We start from the raw sequence: 11,634 nt of genomic DNA, 5'->3' as shown, positions 1-11,634 counted from the left end.
ACCTCATTTCTCCCCTTTCCTTCTCATCCCCTCTTCTCTCTTCTGTTTTCATTCCTTTTCTTTCATCTTCAGATCTCTTCCTTTTTCATCCTTCTTACCTCTTTTTTGTCTTCCCTTCATCCTCTTCCATCCATTCCTCTCTGCCTCCAATTTCCTCTTCCCTTCCCTTCCCTCTACTTTCTTCTCTGCCCTATTCTATATACTCTCTCATTTTTCTTTCTTTTCCCTCCTCTGTCCTCCTCATTTTCTTTTCTTCCCTCTTCATTCTTGCATCTTTTCTCCTGTCCACTCCCCCCCGCAATCCTCTATCACTTTCCTTTCTTCCTCCCTTCCTTCTTTCCTTCCTTCCTTCCTTTCTCTCTCTCTCTCTCACTCTCTTTCTTTCTTTCTTTCTTTCTTTCTTTCTTTCTTTCTTTCTTTCTTTCTCCTTCCCTCTTCTCTTTGGCATCTTCTTTCACCCCTCCTTCTCTTACCTCTTCTTCCATTCTCTGCCCTCCTTGTCTGTCTTCCCTCCCCTCTCCTCCCTCTTCCTTGCACCCTCTCTTTCCCTCTTCTTCTCTCCTCTCTGGTCCATTTTCTTTCCTCTGTCCTCCTTTATCTTCTTCCTGTTCTCTCTACCCTCCTATTCCATCTTCCCTCCTCATTCCTCTTACTCTTTCTCTCTCTTCTCTGGTCTTCCATTATCTTCACTACTCTTAGCTTCTCTCCCCTCCTCCACCCTCTTCCTTTTTGCTACTGTTTCCTGCTTCCCCCTCTTCCCTCTTTCTTTCTCTTCTGTCCTTGCTCCCCTTCCATCTTCTTCCCTCTTCTCTCTCATCTATCTTCTCCTCTCTCTCCTCCTTCCTCCTCCTCCCTCTTTCCCCCTCTTTCCTTCTCCCTCATCTTTTCTCCCCTTCTTCCTTCCTCTCTCCTTTCTCCTCCCTCCTCTTCCCTTGTCCTTCCCATTCCTCCCCTTCTATAGTCTTCCACCCTCCTCTGTTCTTCCTCCTCCCTTTGTCCTCTCTTTCTTTTTTTCTTCTTTCTTCGTTTATTGGGACAGGGATTCTCTAGCTCTGGCTGTCCTGAAACTTGACCTGTAAACCAGGCTGACCCAGAACTCAGAAATCCCCCTGCCTCTGCCTTCCATGTGTTCTGATTAAACACATGCACCACCAACCCTGACTTCCTCCACTGCTTCTTGACCTAATAGGCAATGTCACCTCAACACTAGAGTTCTTTGCCCAACCACCTAGCTTCCACTTCATGCTCTGACCCCGACAGTTTCCTCTAAAGGCACCTCCCCTGCTCCCCTTTACCCTGTCATAGCACTGTAACCTGCCCTTTACTCCCTTCCCTCTACTCAAACTCCTATTTGCTCCCAAATCCTCATTTAAACCATATTTAGAATCACCAGAACTTCTTTCCAGTGCTTTTGTCCTACCATCATAGCTATAAGCTAAACCCTTCCCAAATAGAAAAAAAAATCCCTCTCTTTTGAAAATCATTACAAATGTTCTGTGAATGGCTGAGTTTTAAGCAACAGCTGCATGTCTGATCCCAGGATAGGGCACAAGGCTGCCTTCAGAGGCCCTGGGCATGGAGTTATAGACCTTTATGCACTCCATGTGGGAGTTCAACATCAAACATTTGGCCTATAGAACAGCAAGCCATTGACCTATGTGCTGAGACACATGTCCAGCTCCACACCATCCTACTGTGGTCCTGTTTTTCAGCCCCATTTTGTACATCAGGATCCTACCTTGTTATGAGCCTTCTGCCTTCATGGATACATATCATCTTTTTCACTGTTCACCCCAATCCCCTAAACCTGCAGGCAAAACCAGACCTCCTATCACACTCTTCATTCTCCTATATACATCCTTATTCTCTTTGCATCCCAAGTGAATCCTGATCACCTGCACCTGATCACCTGATCTTCCTGTTCTCCTGCTAAGCTTTTTGTCCCTTCTAGTCATCATGCCATACACACACACACACACACACACACACACACACACACACACACACACTATGTGAACTCCCCTGCTATTTGTTCCAATCCTATTGATCCTCCTTCATGCTGTATTGCTCTCCTCCTGCTATGATGCCAAGTATCCAGCCTTCCTCTTCAGGACTCTTCTCCCTTAGTCTCTTACCCTCGCCATAGATTCCTGCTCTCTGGGTCCTGGTCCTTCTCCTTGACCTTCTAAGCCCTTCTAGCTCTCTCATATCTCTATGAACATGCTGCCTTACATTCCAGTCTTTTTGCTCCTGGGGTGTATCCTGCCCCCCCCAGGAGTACTTGCTCAAGACAGTGTCTGTATTTTTACCCATGCATATACACTCATGTCAAAGTGCTTCCACACAGACTCCTAAAGCCCAGACACTTGAGCTCTATACCTGAAAAATAAACTTGAATTGGCCATCCTGACATCTTCCTAGCCTACTACCCTCCCTCTCAAAACCCTGACTCCCTCTGTCCCCCTTGGCACACCCTGAATCTCCTATTCTCATATAAAGTTTGCCCATCCTCCCAGACTTCTCCAGCTCTTTCCAATCTCCCTATGTGGCCCTGACACCTAGATTTCTACCATACCTCAGCCTGTGATCCAGCCTTCCTAAGACTCTTGCCTTCATCCCGTGCCATTACTCTCTTTCTCAAGTTCCTGACATCTCAACCCAGGCATTGGCCTTTACCCAGTCTCCTACACTGCCTTATACCCTTCTGACAAGCTACCTTTCTGTTCTCCATCTTCTCAGTTTCAGCTGGACTGTCTTGGTCTGGTACTCAGATTCTTAGAAACCCTGGGACTGCTTCTGGTCTTCTTCCCCTTCTCCTTTAAGCCCCTATCCTCAGTACCCTTCTGCAGTCCCAGAGCCTCGCACTATCAAGAACTGTTGAACCCCATTCTCAGTCTCCATCCCTCATGACACCATCCCCACATGCTTCTGTCTCTGGGAACCACCTGAAGCTTGACATCCTCACCCTGCACCTCCTTAGCTTCCTGTGCAGACTTGGTGTCCCTCCACAACCCTTAAGACATCCCCTTGAGCCTCTCTTCCCCAGACTTCTCCATTTCCAGAGCCCATGGCCCCCATTCACTAGTCCAACATAATAAACAGTTCACCTCTTCCCAGGTCTCCTCTAGTCTAGGATACGCTCCTACTCTCCTTCTCTAGTCTAGGATACTCTCCTACTCTCCTTACCAATGGCCGCCTGCTGTGTTTCCTGACATCTCCACTTATCCCATGTCTACAGTATTCTGTCGCCTCCAACATCATGGTTTCATCTTCTGTCTGCCCATAACCCTCTAACTCTGCATAGCTACCTGTACTCCTCACCCCCTCCAGTGTCTGCCTTCTTGCCTGCACCTCTGCCTTCTCCCTGAGCTTCCTGCGCTCTTCCCCAACCCCTAACCTCTAGCTGCTCACCATTCTCCCCCTGTGTGTATTCCTTCTCTCCTTTTATTCACATGTCCTCTCTTGTACCTCTCTCTAGTGAGCCACTCTTCCCCTGTGTGTGTTCTTCCTATCCTCTACTTCACATGTCCTCTCTTGTACCTCTCTCTAGTGAGCCACCAGCATCCTCACCATCCCCCGCCCCTCCAGTATATTGTACTTCTCTGTAACCTCCACTCTCACCTCCAGGCTCCATTTTGTTTTCTCACCAGGAATCTATCCATCTGTAGAGCTTCTTGGAGTCTTCCTAAGACTTATACCCTTTGAAGGCCTTTGACCTCCTCTTCATCCTGCAATGTTTGCCCTGAGTTTTCTGCCCTGCTCCCTCATGTTCCCTTTCTACTTCCTACTTGCTCCCCTACCATCCTCTGTAGATACTGCTCTCTACTTCCTCCCCTTATGCTGAGTCTCTGACCCCCTCCTCAGGCTCCTACAACCCTTGAGTGCTCATTCTCAGGCATTCTGACCTCTAGACCCCATTTCCCTCCTCAGATTCCTGTCACACCCCATGCTCCCTGAATTCTTACCCTCACACCAGCCTCCTGCCCCCTGCCTGGATAATAGTGCCCCTTGAGCCCTCTCATTTCCTAGTGTGCCTCAGCTCTCCCATAGCTTCCTGCCCCTCCTGCAACTTTCTACCCCATCCTGATCCTCCTACCTTCCTCTCCAGATTCTTACCCTCCACTTCCCATTTCACCTCAGACTCTTCTCATTTCCATGTCGGCACTATAGTCTTGGACTTCTTCCCTACCCGTTGCTTAGCCTCTCCCTCTTGCCTTGCAACCCTTGCTCCTAGTCCTCACAGCTTCTGGTCCTTGTCCTCCTTGTCCTCCTTCCTTCTTCTACCAGCTTCATGCCCTCCCTGAGACACTTGCTCTTTTCACTATGCATGCCCTCTGACCCTGCCCTTGCCTCCCTTCTTTCCTCTTTCATGCCTTCCTGTAGTCCTCTGTGTCGGTAACCTCAGGTCCATCCTCTGCTCTCTTCTACACAGCCCTGTCAAGCCAGCTCTCTCTGTTTCTTCTTCCTTTCCCATGAGCCTCTTGCACTCCTCCTCATTCCTGGACTCTCCTTTAGTCTCCTACCATGCCATATGCCTTAGCTGCTGTCCTATCAGCAGCTTCTTCCAAGGCTGCTGACATATACATCTTCTGGATCACCCACTCAGCCTTCTTCCCTTTCTGTGCTTTGACCCCTCCTCCTAAGCTCCTGCCTTCCTCCTCACCATCCTGTCCTTCTGTCAACCTCCTTATCCCAGTCAGCATCAGACCTGTGTCCCCAGACTATTGCCCTGCTCTGCCCACATATCTCCTCATATAATGACCCCCTCAATTCTACCAGAACATCCATTCTAGCCTACCACCTTATCTCGTGAGCTATCTGCCTACTGTAGTACCTGTCTTTATGTGACCTGCTTGCTATCTCCCTGATCTCTACCCTGCTTTTCCAGCTTTGGTCTTAAACAGCCTATTGTTCCCTGCCAGAGTCTCCTGCTAGTCTACCTAGGTCCTGCTCCATCCTACCCATGCTTTGTGCCTTTCCAGAGCCTCCTAAGCTCTCCTAAGCCTCCTCACCAGCCTTAGCTCGTCATCCTAGGTCTGGGCATTCCTCTAGCCTCCTCCTACCTCCTGAGTTTCCTGCCATCCCCCCATACTCTATGAGCTCTCTTCCCCTCTACCCTGTAGACTCCTGTCCTCCCCCTCAGCAGCTTGCTTTCTCCCAGCCTCTGGCATCCCCCAAGCTTCCTCTCCAGCCTTCTACCTACTTCAAGAATACCTTGAATCTCCTGAACCTCCGTCCTCAGCCCCCTCATCCTTTTATTGCCCCACCTTGTGCCAAGCTCCCGAGTTCCCTACTGTTTCCTGGGCATCCGGCCTTTCTCATCAGCTTCATAGCCTACAAGTGCACATCTGAGCTCCTTTAGTGTCCTGCCCTCCTCTCAAGGCTTGCTGTCCTTGTCCTCCTAGAATGTCTGCCCTCCCTGAAGCCTCGTCTCCTGCATGTGCTTTTCCTTCTCTGATGTGAACCATCCTATCCTCCCCCCTTTGTCTCCCATCTTGCTCCCCGGCTTTCTGTTCCTTGTCCCCTTATCTCTTGCCTCCTCAAGCCACCTATGTTCCCCTAAACTCCCATCTTCCTTTGCCATGTATTTTCTTTCTGCCTTCCTCCTGAGCCTGCTGCCCTCTTCCTCTGCCTTCTGGGTCACACAGACCCTTTTGTTTATGCCTCTGGCCACAAGTCACCTTTCTACTCTGTCCCTGCCCCTCTGCAGCCTTCTGTTCCCCTTTAGGCACCTCCCCCTTGCTCCTGGCTACCTCAGCCTCCAATCCCACTCCCTAGCCTCAGGCACACTGCCTCAGCCTTCTGCCCTTCCACATCTGTGGCCCTCCCCCATGACTCTCCTGCTCTTCTCAGTAGAGAGCTACCCTCCCATAGTGTCATTACTTTCCCACACCCTCCTGCCCTCCTCACCTCCTGTTTGTCCTTCTCCTGCCACCTAGGGACTATCCTCACCAGCCTCAGGCCTTACCTCCTCTGTCTGCCTGAGTCTCCTCCTCTCCTGCCTAGCCTTCTGCCTCTCACATTCTTCCTGTGTGTTGCCCTCCTCACCCCTGTGCCCTTCTCCACAGCTTTCTGCTCTCCCCGGCCTTTGGCCACCTCTCCTTGGGTGCTCCCTGGGTCCTGTTGTCTTTCTAGCTAACTCCTCAGTTTTATCGTTCTTCCCTCCGTGCTCCAGCCCTCTTGCTCTTAACCCCAACCACCCTCACAACCCCCATGACACTCTGCCTACCTCTTCAGCTGGCTCCCTTCACAAGCCTGGGCCATTCCCAACCCAGATCAGCTTAGAGCAACGCCTGCCATCCCTTGGGCCTCTCCCAGCTCATGCCTTGTTAGCAGATTTCTGCTCTCTTCTGATCCTCTGTCCCACTGAGGAGCTATTCTTCCTGAGCGGCCTGCACTCTTGCTCAGTCTGGGCCTCCTCTAAACCTATCCTTTCCAATTATCCCTCTCATCCCAGACTTCCACCTGAGTCTGAGGCCTCTCTAGCCTCCCACTCTGCTCTATGAGCCTCATGCCAGCTTCACAATCGAGCGTCTCCCCAAGGCTGCTGCCCCTTTAGAGTTTTTTGCACTCATACCCTCCAGTTATCCCCACGTTCTACCATGTTCCCAGCCTGCTCCCACCCTCCCAGAACCTGAGGTTTCCCTTGAGCTTCCTGCCTTCTTCTCCTTTCCTCTACCTTCCTCTGCAGCCTTTCCTCCCCACCCTCCCACCCCCCACCCCCTGACCCCTACCCCAGCCTTCTATTGTCCCCCAAGAAGCTCATGGCAATCTCTTCAGGTTTTTGTCTGTTCCCGTGAGACCTCTCCCTTCCATGGGGTTTACATTTCCCCTAGCCTCCTGCCCTGCTCTACAGTGAGCCCTGGCCTCCTGCCCTGCTCCTCATGTCTACCCTCCCAGAAAAATCTCCAGACTCCCTCCTGTCTCCCACAATGAATTTGTGTGCCATGCCCTCCTTGATGGATTTCTGTACTTCTTGAATTTTTTTCTCCCTTCCTTCCCAGTCTGCTGCCTTATTTACTTCCTGTTTCCCTGCTGAGGGGACTCTCTTTACAGCCTTGCTGTCTGACTTCCTCTGGCCTCCTCCCACTGAGCCTCCTGCCCTCTTACTAAGCCACACCTCACCTCAGCCCTAGAGTTCCTGGATTCTCAGGTACTCTCTCTGAATGGAGCTCTGAGAGCCCAGAGGTAAGACCAGGAGGGAAAAGCAGGCATCTCTCAGTTCCAAAAGAAACTTTGATTCCCCAAATTCCAAAAGGCAGTCCAAATGTCTGGAAAGGAACTCAACCTAAAGGAGGGCTTCTATTGGCTAGATAAAATTCAGCATTTCTCAGGAACTTGTGACGCCAGTTCATTACCTGTGGCAGGGTGACAGAGGGGGCCTGTTGTGCCTGGAATCTCAAAAGTGCAATCTTAATTCAGTGATTATCACAAGCACCTGTTACCCATTCCAAGAGGATCCTAAGCAACCTTCCCTACCTTGTATACACTCCCTCCGGAACAAGGGCTTCTCTGCTCCTAGTTATTCACTCTTGCTGTTATTGCTGTGTATTCTCTCCCTGCCTCTCTCTCTCTCTCTCTCTCTCTGCTCTGCTCCTCTCTCTATATTTTGTCTCTAGTCTCTCTCCCCAGTTCCTTTCCCCTCTCTTGCAGATAGCCCTGGTAAGACTCAAGATGCTGGCCATGCTCAATCAATTCTTTCTCTCCTCCCTCTACTTCCTTATCCAGATTCCTCTTGCTGTTCTCTCTCTCTCTCTCTCTCTCTCTCTCTCTCTCTCTCTCTCTCTCTCTCTCTCTCCCTTACCAACAATAAAAACCTTCCCCTTACACATACAACATGAGGGAGCAGTCATGTCTTCAGTTTATACAGCATCCAGCTGCAGCACCTGGTGGGTGCCTTATCTCCTCAACAGTCTCTAGCAAGCTCTGCCAAAAGGCACTGAGGACTTTACCACTTAATACTTCAGCGAGGACTCTGGGCTGCAGCAGTGGCCTGTAGAGATGGTTTCATTTCCCCTTACTCTTGAGGTTCAACATGGATTCAACACCTTGACTCCAGACCTAGAAGGATAGAGAAGCCTTTGACTCAGTGATTCAGTTTCTGTCTCAGAACAGTGTGAATGAGACCAAGGGGAGCCTTTGGAGCCTGGGAGGCCCATTTATGGTGTGTGTGTGCGTGTGCGTGTGTGTGTGTGTGTGTGTGTGTGTGCGCGTGTGTGTGTGTGTGTGTGTGTGTGTGTGTGTGTGTGTGCGCTCGCGTGTGCCTGTGTGTGTGTGTGTGTGTGTGTTTAGGGGGGTGATCAGAGGGTGATCAACCTGTCAAGGGCGATCTGGAAGGAAGTTCTGAAGGAAAGGGGTTTCCCTGCTCAGCTCTGGACTTCCCTCTTAGCTTGGAGTTTGCTGTCCCGTGCCCCACCCACTTCCCCACCCGGGATAAGGTATGGCACTCAGCAGAAACAGGAGGGAGCCAGGCAGTGCTCTATGTAGAGAACTCTAGGATTTTCCTTTACCTTTGGGAGAAAACAACATGTGACAACTTCAGAAACCACATCTCTGACCGGACAGCGCTGACCATGCAGAGTCCCATCACACATGGAAATGTAAACATGAGGATGTCAGGTCATCCAGGTTAAGTCTGAATTTGTTGAAGCTCCGCTGCCTGCCTGCAGTATAGACTGCAAATAGAGTGCACCATGATATCATACAGCGAGGGCACCATGGAAGACCAAAAGTAGCTGAGGGGATGGGAAAGCAGAAGTCACAGACTAATCAGGGCCAGAATGGGACATGAACTCACTGCTGAGTCCTAGCTCTGCCCTGTCCTGGCTGACACCACTGGCCCCAAAGTCTACCTAATATCAGTGCCTCTGATCTCACACCATAGCCCATGCCTGAGCATGGCCAGGGATGGGCTTCCCTGTAGTGTGAGGTCTAAGAGGAAGGGGCCTCGGACCTCACACTCATTTCTCCCAGTAGTCCATGTGATCCTTCCTGTACTTGGAACACAGGGGATTCTCAGGAGCTTCTCTCCCTACCCAATGGATCCACCCCCGTCACACACATTTACATACAAGCCCGTGCACACACACATTCCAATATACATATGTGGACTACTAGTGAAACTTGGGAGAAGGAAGCCATCAGTCCTGCCCTATGGTGAGTAGCAGAGGCCATGTGGCAGCCACCTTTCAGCTTGTGCCCTTTGGGGGAGACAAACTGAGATCTTCATCTGGGTCCATGACTCGGAGTGGGCAGTTGGGCCACTCTGTCCCTGGGGCTGGCTGGCATGCTGAAGGTTTCCATATCAGGAATGGAATGCATAGACCTTGAGATACCAGTACCAGAGGAGCTGGGGGAGTGTGGGATAAGAAGTAAAAGTATCCCTTGAGCTGTCCTTGGTCATTTAGAGATCACAACTTCTAGCCTACAGAGGGCCTCCTGGACAGGCTGTCCCCAGCTTAGCAGGATGAGGTTTCCCATGTGATGCCAGGGACAGGCCTGCAAGCCTGGAAACAGGGCCATAGCATGGGTCTCAGCCCACATCTCCTCAACCTTCCAGTGACATCATGACCCTATAAACCACAATGCCATCCTCACTGCAGTCTCCTAGCACACAAGTGCTCAGGAGCCCTCGGTCAAGCACCAGTGAAGTTGGGGGGGGGGGCTGGTTCTGGTAGGGGACTACATATTTTAGAAAATTCTTGAGTCTTCCCCTCTGTTTATGAAATCAACTGTTCACCTGTTTTCCAGACCACCGCAAGGAAATGCAGATGCCTAGCTCGTCTATCTCACGCCCCCTCTTTCTCCCTAGGTCCCTTGCTAGCTCTCCACTCCCTCCCAACCCCAATGTCCTGCCAGGTCATGAAGAAACTGCAGAAAGGGTGGAGGAATGCCGGTCCAGGGCAGGCTGAGCTCTTCTCTGTGTAACAAGGGCAAACCCCAGGCCCTTCCTTGAGCCCCATGGAGTTCATGAGGTGGGAGAACACATCTCCCTCACAGTGTTGCCAGGGGATATCAGTGTCCAAGTGTCCACCCTTTTCTGTGGAGGGACCAGGTGACCTGAGCCACCTCACCCCTCTGGGCTCACCAGAAAGGCCCTTCTTCTCCTTCTAGGCAGGCTCTTCACTTAGCTGCTAGCCGTACTGCCTCAGAAACAATGGCACCTCTAGGATCCGAGTTGAAATGTTCAGTGAAGGGCTGAGCCATCCCCCAGAAGACCAATGCCTGAAAAAGAAAGAGACTTCAGAGTTGGCCTCCTGTGCATTCCCCTTCTCTACCCTATTCTCTCTGCTTCCAGAGTCCTTCCCACTTCTCCACATCCTGTGGCACACAGCAGACGTGCCACTCATGTAGATGGGCTTCTGGGTCTCCAGTGTGTCACTGCAGGTCCTTCAGGGAGCCTGGGCAGTCTGGGAAGGGTGGGAGAAGCAGCTTGTGGGGGAAGAGATGGGTAGAGCCAAGTATTTCCTGTTTTTCCCTGTCTGCAGATGCAGAGCCTCAGGAATGTCCTCAGACCGGGTTAGGGGAATAAGTGGCTGAGTCCAGTCCCCTGCCCCATCCCCAACAGTGCTCCAGGCAATTTGGGAAGGGCTGTGCACAGCTGCAGAGAGTATTCTTGGGCCTCCCTGCCAAGAAGGGGACAGGCCTGTGTGCGGATTGGTTCAAAAAGGTCTGTTCAATTTATCTGCTCACCTGACTTAGGTAGAATTGGGTAGAGAAGGGGAGTGCATAGGAGGCCAACTCTGAAGTCTCTCTTTTTCAGGCCTGGACAAATCTTTACTGTCTAGGGCCTTCCTGGGTGCTCAGTGGCCCAATCCTGCCCCATTTAGGCCTCAGATGACATCACATGAGTTCTGTGAGTACAAAGGGATTGGATACCTGCAGGGTGGGTGGGTGGGGCTCCCTGTCTGTGTGCTGGTGATGAGCTGACTCTCCAAGATACCACCATGCCTCCCCAACCCTATCAAGGAATTCCACTACCAGGAAACATGGGAGAGCCTCACTTACCTTTTTAGTTTCCCAGCTTGGTTAGGCAGGAGGTGTGCTAGGGGAGCTAGCTCCTTCCAGAACTCTCTGCTTTTCTGGTCTTTCCAAACCTACAGTTCTACTGTTTTCCTGACCCTCCCGCTCTCACCCATCCTCTAAGTGTCTCCTGTCTCTGACCTTCGTCCTCAGTCTTTTGTATTCCTACAGCCTCCTCAGTGGACCTTCAGCACCTTATCTTCTCACAGTCCTTATGGTGTCTCCCAGCTCTGTACCCTCCTGCTCATCACTCACGCAGCCTGTCCTCTCCTGCCAGACTTCCTGATTCTCTTTTTATCTCAGCTTTCTCCCACATGCCTCCTCCTTATCTTCCCAGTCCCAGGACTTTAATCTTTCTCTAGACTCCAATCTGCTCCTTGAGCATACCATCTCAGTAACCTTCAACCTTCTCTGGGCCTTATACCCTTTACTGTGTCATCCTCCTCAGATTCTTACTCCTTCCCACCAGCCCAGCCTGTTATCCTCATTCCTAACCTCCTGCTTTCTTGAAACCTTCTCCGTGTCTTCTACCCTCCCCCACAAGCCTCAGTTCTTCTTGTAGCTTGCCACCATCACCCTAAGCCTACTGTTCTGACTTCCATGCTCTTCCTG

The 11,634-nt window shown here is 51.1% G+C and overlaps 1 long non-coding RNA gene across 4 annotated transcripts; it reads right to left on the bottom strand.

Annotated features, from left to right (window-relative positions):
* Window positions 1-6,801: 6,801 nt before the first annotated feature.
* On the bottom strand, window positions 6,802-11,346 carry Gm36046. Of its 4 annotated transcripts, none has more exons than XR_003953092.1 (3): window positions 10,088-10,278; window positions 8,511-8,735; window positions 6,802-8,061 (listed from the first exon to the last, which is right to left on the bottom strand). It is a non-coding gene; the product is annotated as a predicted gene, 36046 (long non-coding RNA). The 4 variants fall into 4 exon arrangements; XR_003953091.1 differs by having other exon boundaries at window positions 8,511-8,675; XR_001782874.2 differs by adding an exon at window positions 11,008-11,346 and having other exon boundaries at window positions 6,817-8,061; window positions 8,511-10,224.
* Between the last annotated feature and the right edge of the window lie 288 nt (window positions 11,347-11,634).

Source organism: Mus musculus, chromosome X (assembly GCF_000001635.26).
Source record: "Mus musculus strain C57BL/6J chromosome X, GRCm38.p6 C57BL/6J".
Classification (NCBI taxonomy): Eukaryota; Metazoa; Chordata; class Mammalia; order Rodentia; family Muridae; genus Mus; species Mus musculus.
The sequence above is the reverse complement of the archived record's forward strand: the minus strand, read 5'-3'. Positions and strand labels throughout refer to the sequence as shown.